This window comes from Sphaeramia orbicularis, chromosome 22 (genome assembly GCF_902148855.1).
Source record: "Sphaeramia orbicularis chromosome 22, fSphaOr1.1, whole genome shotgun sequence".
Classification (NCBI taxonomy): domain Eukaryota; kingdom Metazoa; phylum Chordata; class Actinopteri; order Kurtiformes; family Apogonidae; genus Sphaeramia; species Sphaeramia orbicularis.
In genome coordinates this window covers 7,549,206-7,560,068 of record NC_043978.1, presented here as the reverse complement: position 1 = coordinate 7,560,068, position 10,863 = coordinate 7,549,206, and the positions used below count along the sequence as shown (strand labels likewise).

Here is a 10,863-nt window from a genome sequence, read left to right as displayed (position 1 = left end):
AACCAACAATAAGCCAATAATAAATCAATAAACCAATAATAAACCAATAATGAATAATGACCCGACAGATCAAACCCAGTGAATAAACTCCTGTTTCTGGTCCTGGTCATAGTTTGTCTCATTTCTTCAGCTGATCTGAACTAGTTTAACTCCTTCACTGAACCTGTGACCTTTCACCTCTGACCTTTGACCCTGTGTATAAACCCTGATCCTCCTGATGAAGACGACAAACATGTTCATAAAACCTGGTTTTAACGTTAATGTTTCAGTTTCACATTGACTTTAATAATTAAACTGACTTTAATAAATGAACTGATTTTTAATAAACTGACTAATAAATAAACTGACTTTAATAAATGAACTGATTTTAATAAACTGACTTTAATAAACTGACTTTAATAAATAAACTAACAAACTGACTTTAATAAATAAACTGATTTTAATAAACTGACTAATAAATAAACTGACTTTAATAAACTGACTTTTATAAATAAAGTGACTGTAATACATAAACTGACTGTAATAAACTGAACTTAATTATCTGACTTTAATAAATTGACTTTAATAAACTGACTAACAAACTGACTTTAATAAATAAACCAACTTTAATAAACTGACTGTAAAATAAACTGACTTTAATAAAAAACTGACTTTAATAAACTGAATAAAAGACTGACTTTAATAAACAGACTTTTATAAATAAACTGATTTTAATAAACTGACTTTAATAAATAAACTGATTTTAATAAACTGAATAAAAGACTGACTTTAATAAACAGACTTTATAAATAAACTGATTTTAATAAACTGACTTTAATAAATAAACTGACTTTAATAAACTGACAAATAAACTGACTTTAATAAATAAACTGACTTTAATAAACTGACAAATAAACTGACTTTAATAAATCTGACTAACAAACTGACTTTAATAAACTGACTTTTATAAATAAACTTACGTTAATAAATAAATGACTTTAATAAACTGACTTTAATAAACTAACAAACTGACTTTAAATAAACTGACAAATAAACTGTAAAATAAACTGACTTTAATAAACTGACAAATAAACTGACTTTAATAAATAAACTAACAAACTGACGTTAATAAACTGACTTTTATAAAAACTTACGTTAAAATAAACTGACTTTAATAAACTGACTTTAATAAACTAACAAGCTGACTTTAAAAATAAACTGACTTTAATAAACTGACTTTTATAAATAAACTGACTTTAATAAACTAACAAACTGACTAATAAATAAACTGACTTTAATAAACTGACTTTAATAAATAAACTGACTTTAATAAAAACAAACTGACTTTAATAAATAAACTGACAATAAACTGACTTTAATAAATAAACTGACTTTAATAAACTGACTTTAATAAATAAACTGACTTTAATAAACTAACAAACTGACTTTAATAAATAAAAACTAACAAACTGATTTAATAAACTGACTTTTGTAAATAAAGTGACTGTAATAAATAAACTGACTGTAATAAACTGAACTTAATTATCTGACTTTAATAAATACACTGATTTTAATAAACTGACTTTAATAAATAAACTGACTAACAAAGTGACTTTAATAAACTGACTTTTGTAAATAAAGTGACTGTAATAAATAAACTGACTTTTATAAAAAACTGATTTTAATAAACTGAGTTTTATAAATAAACTGACTAACAAACTGACTTTAATAAACTGACTTTTATCAATAAAGTGACTGTAATAAACTGACTGTAAAAACTGAACTTAATTATCTGACTTTAATAAATAACTGATAATAAACTGACTTAATAATAAACTGACTTTAATAAACTGACTTTAATAAATAAACTGACTTTAATAAACTAACAAACTGACTTTAATAAATAAAGTGACTGTAATAAATAAACTGACTGTAATAAACTGAACTTAATTATCTGACTTTAATAAATACACTGATTTTAAAAACTGACTTTAATAAATAAACTAACAAAGTGACTTTAATAAACTGACTTTTGTAAATAAAGTGACTGTAATAAATAAACTGACTTTTATAAATAAACTGATTTTAATAAACTGAGTTTTATAAATAAACTGACTAACAAACTGACTTAATAAACTGACTTATCAATAAAGTGACTGTAATAAACTGACTGTAATAAACTGAACTTAATTATCTGACTTTAATAAATAAACTGACTTTAATAAATAAACTGATTTTAATAAACTGACTTTAAAAACTAACAAACTGACTTTAATAAATAAACTGACTTTAATAAATAAAGTGACTGTAATAAATAAACTGACTGTAATAAACTGAACTTAATTATCTGACTTCAATAAATAAACTGACTTTAATAAAGTGACTTTAATAAATAAACTTACTTTTATAAATAAACTGACTTTAATAAATAAACTCTGGTGATAAAGTTTTAATTTTTCTCTTTTTTCCACATAAACACGTTTTTGTTATCAATCATAAAATCCTAATTCACACATTTTCCTAAACCTCTGAACGGGTTTCATTCAACCCTTTGAATCCAAATGCACTTCAGTCACCGTACGAAATTAAAACCTCGAACTCGTATTTCCGAATGTTTCAGATCTGAAACTCAAACATATATTAAAACCTCGTAGAGGTCACCTTCTTCTTTTCTTGGTCTTCGTTTCTGTCTCAGTATGAGGCGTTCGTCCAAACAGTCGATCCCAGGTTTTTCCTCGTGGACAGAAACTCTGTGCCGCTGCTGAAACTTTGGTGTTTCAGTGAATGGATGGAAAAAGCAGAGGCTGAATTTAAAGAAGAACCAGCTTTTATTCACTGTTAGAAAAGAACCCTTCCATCAGTCAGTATTTATGTCACACTGGTTGTTTTACATCCTCAGTTAACGCTGGAAGACTGAAGCTCCGGAAAACACACTCTGGAATCGGACCCTGAACGCATCAGGGTTCGAACGGAACCAAAGCTGCGCTCTAGGACAGTGTTTCCCAACCTTTTTTGAGCCACGGCACATATTTAACTTTAGAAAAATCACAAGGCACACCACCAAACAAAAATGTCACAAAAAGTGTATTTACTAAAATGTTATACAAATCTAGTCTCAATGTACTTACTGGGTGTGAAACCTGGACCTGTTCAGTTGAACACAAAGCTCATATTCCTGCAGGAATTGAAGAAAGACAAACACAAATATTCCTCAACAGCTCTGAGTCTCTCTCTTTTTTCGGGGGGGGGCAGGGCACATCGGGGCACATTGTCACGGAGTGTTTGGAACAAGAAAGCTGAGAGCGGTTCGTCAGCGACCCTCAGAGGAACCTCCGGATTGAAGTCCGATGTGTAATAGTATGGGAGGCATATCCCCCCTGCCCCAGCCTGATACCTGGGGTTTGGGGGTTACTCGCTAATCCGCGCGTCACTAGTGAGGGGGGGGCTTTATCAGCAGAACGCACCGCATCGGGGCTGGTTCACTTTCACTTTTATTTTATTTTTGCAAAGGCAAACAGGAGACTGTTGTGGTTGAGTGGATCATTAGTGCGTACGCTGTTCTTCCAGTACCAGTCAGGTCAAATTGGATCATCTTCCACGGCACATGATGATTTTTACGGCACACTGGTTGGGAAACACTGCTCTAGGAAATAAAAACCAGTCATTAAACGTCGACTTTATTCCTTTTTTTCTCTTTCTTAAAAAAAAAAAAAAAAAAAAAAAAAAAAATTATAAAAGAATTTTTTAAAAAAAAAACAACGTCAACTTTATTTTTTTTTAAAAAAAAAAAAACTCTTTTTCTTTTTTTTTAAAAAAAAGGAATAATGTCAACATTTAATGACTTTTTTATTTCCTAAAGTGAAGCTTCAGTTACGTTCTGTTTTTTTCCCCCTCTTTTTCTTAAAAAAAATAGAAATAAAAAATAAATAAAATAAAAAAAAAATAAAATAAAAAAAGAAGAAAAAAAGAAGAAAAAAGAAGAAAACATCAACTTTATTCTTTTTTTTAATCTTTTTCTTTAAAAATAAAACAAAAATAAGAATTAAAAAAAGAATTAAAAAAGAAAAAAAAACGTCAACTTTATTCCTTTTTTTTCTCTTTTTCTTTAAGAAAAAAAAAGAAGAATAAAAAAAGAGAGAAAAAAAAAACGAAAAACCTTGACTTTATTCCATTTGAGTTAAAGTCAATATGACACAGTTTCATTTGAATCTGATGTGAAATAAAGTCACAGTGCCTCCTACTGGACTCACTTCAGTCTAGCAGGTTGAAAATATTCACTAATAATAATAATAATGTTTTTATTGTTATTTTATAAAATAAAGAACAACAGATTAGAGCCACAACCAGAAAAAAAACAGATGAATGAGCAGATTTGGAGAAAGTCAGAAAAAATAGTTCTTTTAACGATAAATAAAAAAAAATAAAAATAAAAAAATAAAAACAAACTCAGAATAAAGTTGTAATATTTTGACATTAATAATAAAAGACAAATAAAATGTATTGAGAATAAACTGTAAAGATATTAATTCAATTATTACTCAGCATATTTTGAGACTGTTTCACGAATTTGGTGAAAATCTTTGATATTTTAACTTTATCCTTTTTGCTTCTAAATCTGTTCTTAATAGATCTGACTTTAATTATATATTATTATTGACGACTCGATTAACTGTCAAGTACTGAGTTAATTTTTTGGCTTCTCTTTTCTCTGATGTTGAATATTTACCGTCATCTGTTTTTTTTTCGGTTGTGACTGATCCTGGTTGCAACGCATCTCCAGCTCATTTGGCTTTATTTCAATCCATTCAGTTTTTCTTCATCATTCAGCAGATTTTTCAGTTTTTACATCAGATGCAGAAAAAATAACATTAAAATGACGTTGAATCAAATCAAATGTCAGTTTAAAGATAATTCTCGTTAATAATTATTCCGCTGTTTGAATATATATGTATATATATATATAATATCTACGGCTCTTTCAGATTAATATTTATTATCAGAAAATAAAACCTTTCATCTAAACTTAAGGCTCTTTAACTACGAGTTTCACATTCTGCAGATTTTCAAAAGTGACAGTGAACGCACCACGTGGCAAACGCGTTAATGTTCGATCCTTTCATTAATTCGTCTGTCTTCCATCTGTCCTAAACTGTCCCCATATTTATATAAATGTGTTCCAAACACAAGTGTGTAATGTGGGTTTGTCCATTCAATCCCAAATGTGCTGCTGAGTTTCTTTCTTCTGGTAGATGTCAGTAGAAGTCCTTCCAGAAACAGGAACACACTGGAATCAAATCTGAATCTGACACAGTGGATGTTTATCATTTCTGTTCCAAAAATCTGAAAAATACACTGAAAATCAGATGCAGTCACCTACAGAGGAACTGTTCACGGAGATAGAAGAACTGATTTATAGACAATAGATCTGGAACAGCTGATTTAAAGATTGGTTTGGTTTAATTCAAGACTTTTTGGCTTAATTCAAGATTTTTTTTTTGCTTAATTCAATTTTTTTGCTTAATTCAAGATTTTTTTTTTTTTGCTTAATTACCTCCGCTAAGGAGGTTATGTTTTTGCCAGCGTTGGTTGGTTTGTCTGTCTGTCTGTCCGTGTGCAAGATAACTCAAAAAGTTATGGACGGATTTGGATGAAAATTTCAGGAAATGTTGATACTGGCACAAGGAACAAATGATTACATTTTGGTGGTGATTGGGGGGGGGGCCTGATCTGCCTTGGCGGAGGTCTGCGCTCCGAGTGCTTTCTAGTTCTAGTTTTGCTTAATTCAAGATTTTTGGCTTAATTCAAATTTTTTGCTTAATTAATTTTTTTTTTGCTAATTCCATATTTTTTTTGCTTAATTCATTGTTTTTTGCTTAATTCCATTTTTGTTTGCTTAATTCAAGATTTTTTTGCTTAATTCAAGGTGGGTGTTTTTTTCTTAATTTGAGGTTTTTTTTTGCTTAATTCAAAATTGTTGCTTAATTCAAGATTTTTTTTTTGCTTAACTCAAGATTTTTTTTGCTTAATTCAAGATTTTTTTGCTTAATTCAAGGTGTTTTTTTTTTCTTAATTTGAGTTTTTTTTGCTTAATTCAGAATTGTTTTGCCTAAGTCAAGATTTTTGCTTAATTCAAGATTTTTTTGCTCAACTCAAGATTTTTTTTTTGCTTAATTAAAGATTTTTTTTTTGCTTAATTCAAAATTATTTTTTGCTTAATTACATTTTTTTGCTTAATTCGAGTTTTTTTTGTCTTAATTCAAGATTTTTTTGCTGAATTCAATTTTTTTGCTAATTCAAGATTTTTTTTGCTAAATTAGAGTTTGTTTGTTTTTTTGCTTCATTCAAAATTGTTTATCTTAAGTCAAGATTTTTTTGCTTAATTCAATATTTTTTTGCTTAATTCAAGATTTGTTTTGCTTAATTCATTGTTGTTTTTGCTTAATCCAAGAGTTTTTGCTTAATTCAAGGTTTTTGTTTGCTTAATTCAAGATTTCTTTGCTTAATTCAAGGTGTTTTTTTGCTTAATTCAAAATTGTTTTGCTTAAATCAAGATTTTTGTTTAATTCAACATTTTATTTACTTAACTCAAGATTTTTTTGCTTAATTCAACATTTGTTTTTGCTTAATTCAAGATTTTTTGCTTAATCCAAGATTTTTTTGCTTAATTAAAGGTTTTTTTTTTTTTTTTTTCTTAATTCAACATTATTTTGCTTAATTAAACATTGTTTTGCTTAATTCTAAAATCTGCCAATGGAACCAGTGTAAATGATCTTGTTCAGATTTGTTGAACTCAGATTTTCCAGATCTATTGTCTATAAATCAGTTCTTCTGTCTCAGTGTACACTTCCTCTGTAGGTGATTCTCAGATTTTCTCTGATTTTCAGTCTGATCAGATATTTGGAACAGAAATCAGACAAATCCACTGTGTCAGATTCAGATGTTTAGATTTTTTTCCAGTGTCTTAATCTGTTGTTTTGAATCTAGAATGCTGGTTCCCCCTCTATCTCCTACTAAATTCTAAACTGCTGTGGTTTCCTGGAGTGTCCACACATACACACACGTTTGGGTTCAACTCTTTTTCTTCTCTTGTTCTAACATCCATCCGCATCTGTTTGTTTTGGTCATGTGACTCTAGTTGGAGTCAAAGGTCTTTCCATTACAGTTTTGGATCATATACCAATTTAACTACGAACAAAACACCTGGAACAACAACAACTATTCAGAGAAAAACTAGAGCTTGGGTCAAACTGTGGTGTTTCCATTAGACACATTTATATGAATAAGTTAAATTCAGTTAATTAGTGCAGGGATGTCCAACTCATGTTAGTTCAGTTCCACATTCAGTCTAATCTGATCTAAACTGGGCCGGACCAGACAAATTATGTAAATAATAGGATAAAAACTTACAGATAATGCCAACTCCAAAGTGTTCTCTATGTTTTTGAGTGAAAAAAGTCAAATTCCATAATGAAAATGTTGACATCCCCGAACTACACTTGAACATTACATGAAAAATACAAACAACCTGAAAATTCCCAAGAAAAATAAGTGGATTTTGAACAATGTTACACCTTAGTTTATCATTTAAACAGCGTACAGATCACAGTGGATCTACAAATACACAACATTTAGGAACAGGCAGAATATCAATACAATTCAATTCAATTTTTTTTGCTTAATTCAAGGTTTGTTTGGTTTTTTTTTGCTTAATTCAGGATTGTTTTGCTTAATTCAAGATTTTTTTTTCTTCATTCAAGATTATTTTTGCTTAATTCAACATTATGTTGCTTAATTCAAATTTGTTTTGCTTAATTCAAGATTTTTTTTTGCTTAATTCAATAATTTTTTTTGCTTCATTCAAGATTGTTTTGCTCAATTCAGGACTGTTTTGCTTAATTCAAGGTTTTTTGGTCTTAATTCAAGATTTTTGTTGATTAATTCAAGATTTTTTTGCTTAATTCAAAATTGTTTTGCTTAATTCAAGATTTTTTTGCTTAATCTAAGATTTTTTTTGCTTAATTCAAGATTTTTTTGCTCAATTAATTTTTTTGTGCTTAATTCAACATATATCTTAATTCAAGATTGTTTTTGCTTAATTCAATTTTTTGTGTGCTTAATTCAACATTTTGCTTAATTCAAAATTGTTTTGCTTAATTCAAGATTTTTTGTTTAATTCAAGCTTTTCTTTGCTTAATTCAAGATTGTTTTGCTTAATTCAAGATTTTCTTTGCTTAATTCAAGATTGTTTTGCTTAATTCACGATTTTTTTTGCTCAATTCAAGTTTTTTTTTGCTTAATTCAAGATTTTTTTTTTTTTGCCTAATTAGTACTTCTCTTAAGATATTTTAGGTTGTTCATATTTTTTTTTTTAGGTCACATTTTTTTTATTTTTTATTTTATTATTCACATTTTTGTAAAAGGCTGGTCTGTAAATGTAACCATTTTTGTGTAATTTTACTGGTTGTTTTTTTTTTTTTTTTTTTTAACACTAAAACAAAGACAAAAATGTGCAGTTTTCCTTATAGGTTATTATGATAATATTGTTACTGGTTCTGACCCACTTTAGATGAAACTGACCTAAAATGAGTTGAACATCCTTGATTGTTAATATCTTCAGTGTCATTTTTGTCATTTCACAAATTCATCCTATGGGCTGGATTGGACCCTTTGGCATGTTTGACACCTGTGGTTTAGAGGCTCAATGGAAAACAGACTAATGATCAGACTGAAGGTTTTCATCCAAACACACCAGGTCTTGTTCCATGAAGATGATTTAGTTTTTAATCGACTGGTGTCGTCGTGTTTGGATGAACACCTTCAGTTCTGCTGTGGTCAAAAATACGGCCCATGGACCAAACCAGGCCGCCAAATCATCTGATCCGGTCCACGGGACGAATTAATGAAATGTAAAAATGCCACTGAAGACATGAACGATCCGAGACGTTCAGGTTCCACAAACAGAGCAGAATGATCCAAAGGAAAAGAAGAAGAAGAACCTGGACAAAAGGACAAATAGAAAGTGTTTAAAGGCCATAAAAAAAATAAAAACACTGTCACAATGGAAATAAAGTCCAAATATTATAAAATAAAGCTGTATTGTAAAAAAATATCCTAATATTACAGAATACAGTTGTACCCACTGGCCAAATACTGAGCCTATTAGCCCAACCCACCTAATGCTGAGCCTACTAGCCCCGCCCACCAAATACTGAGCCTATTAGCCCTGCCCACCACCAACACATTAGCATTAGTCGTCCGCTCCAACAGAAGTGAAAGTGCTTCGTTTGTTGTGTAAGATTTAGAAATGAGGACTGTTTATCGCACTATTGAGAATTTATTTTAAAAACATTACAGCTTTAATCTCATAAAAGTACGACATTATTTCGTTAAATTTGGGTTTTTTTTAAAACTACAACTTCATTCTGATAATATTCTGACTTTATTGTCGTAGTGACAGTGTTTTTATTTTTCCGATGTGACCTAATACACCATCGTATCTTCTTGGTTTAATGTTTTTAAAAAAAATGTAATTAAGTAAATATTTACATTTACGAACTATCCTTTAATAATAATAAAATGCGAACAATCTGATTACATATGAATGTGTGCAATTGTTCCACTGTTCTACCTTTTCTTTAATATTCTGTCTTTTAGATCCACTGTGTTAAATAATAATAATAATATTGTTGAAATCACACTCCCCTCACCAGTTTTTTTAATATTTCATGTTTTTCACAGTTTCATAAAGTACTTATTATTTCGAGTTTCTTACGGTTCTGGTTCTGGTCCGGTTCTGATCGTATGGGTCTGAATGTGGAACCTGAACTCACCTGTGCTCTAGATTTAACATCAGATAAACTCATCGATCGTTCTGTTACTGCCTTAAAACCTACGTTTCTTTGCCTAAAACGCACAGAAAAAACCTGTAAAAGCAGCAGGAATCGCAATGGACGTGTCCACGGTGTCCTGTGGTCAGCACCGGCCTTGAACGCCTCACAGGAAGTTGGTTTTGAGCGTGATGCTGGGCGACACCTTGGCGGCGCCTTGACGGCTGCTCGGGTGGGCAGGGCCGGATTTGGCGTTCAGACTCTCCTGGTTCCCTTTGACGGCGGCTTCAAGACGAGACTTCAGGTGAGGAGACGAGGACACCAGAGACCTGAGGACACGAGGTGTTCACTGACCGATGGAAACAACACTAAAGCACAGGACATAACAGCAACAAACACTACAGACACCTTTAAGGACCAGAACTGGGCAAAGAAACACTAAAGACGCCTTTAAGGACCAGAACTGGGCTAAGAAAAACACTACAGATGCCTTTAAGGACCAGAACTAGGCTAAGAAACACTACAGACACCTTTAAGGACCAGAACTGGGCTAAGAAACACTACAGACGCCTTTAAGGACCAGAACTGGGCTGAGAAAAACACTACAGATGCCTTTAAGGACCAGAACTGGGCTAAGAAAACACTACAGACACCTTTAAGGACCAGAACTGGGCAAAGAAACACACAGATGACTTTAAGGACCAGAACTGGGCAAAAGAAACACTAAAGACGCCTTTAAGGACCAGAACTGGGCTAACAAAACACTACAGATGCCTTTAAGGACCAGAACTAGGCTAAGAAACACTACAGACACCTTTAAGGACCAGAACTGGGCTAAGAAACACTACAGACGCCTTTAAGGACCAGAACTGGGCTGAGAAAAACACTACAGACATCTTTAAGGACAAGAACTGGGCAAAGAAACACCACAGACACCTTTAAGGACAAGAACTGGGCTGAAAAACACTACACACGCCTTCAAGGACCAGAACTGGGCTGAGAAAAACACTACAGACACCTTTAAGGACCAGAACTGGGCAAAGAAACACCACAGATG

At 31.0% G+C, this 10,863-nt stretch overlaps 1 pseudogene; it reads right to left on the bottom strand.

The window, feature by feature from the left end:
* Positions 1-8,573: 8,573 nt before the first annotated feature.
* LOC115413580 (HEAT repeat-containing protein 5A-like) overlaps positions 8,574-10,863 on the bottom strand; it is a 54,295-nt pseudogene continuing 52,005 nt past the window's right edge.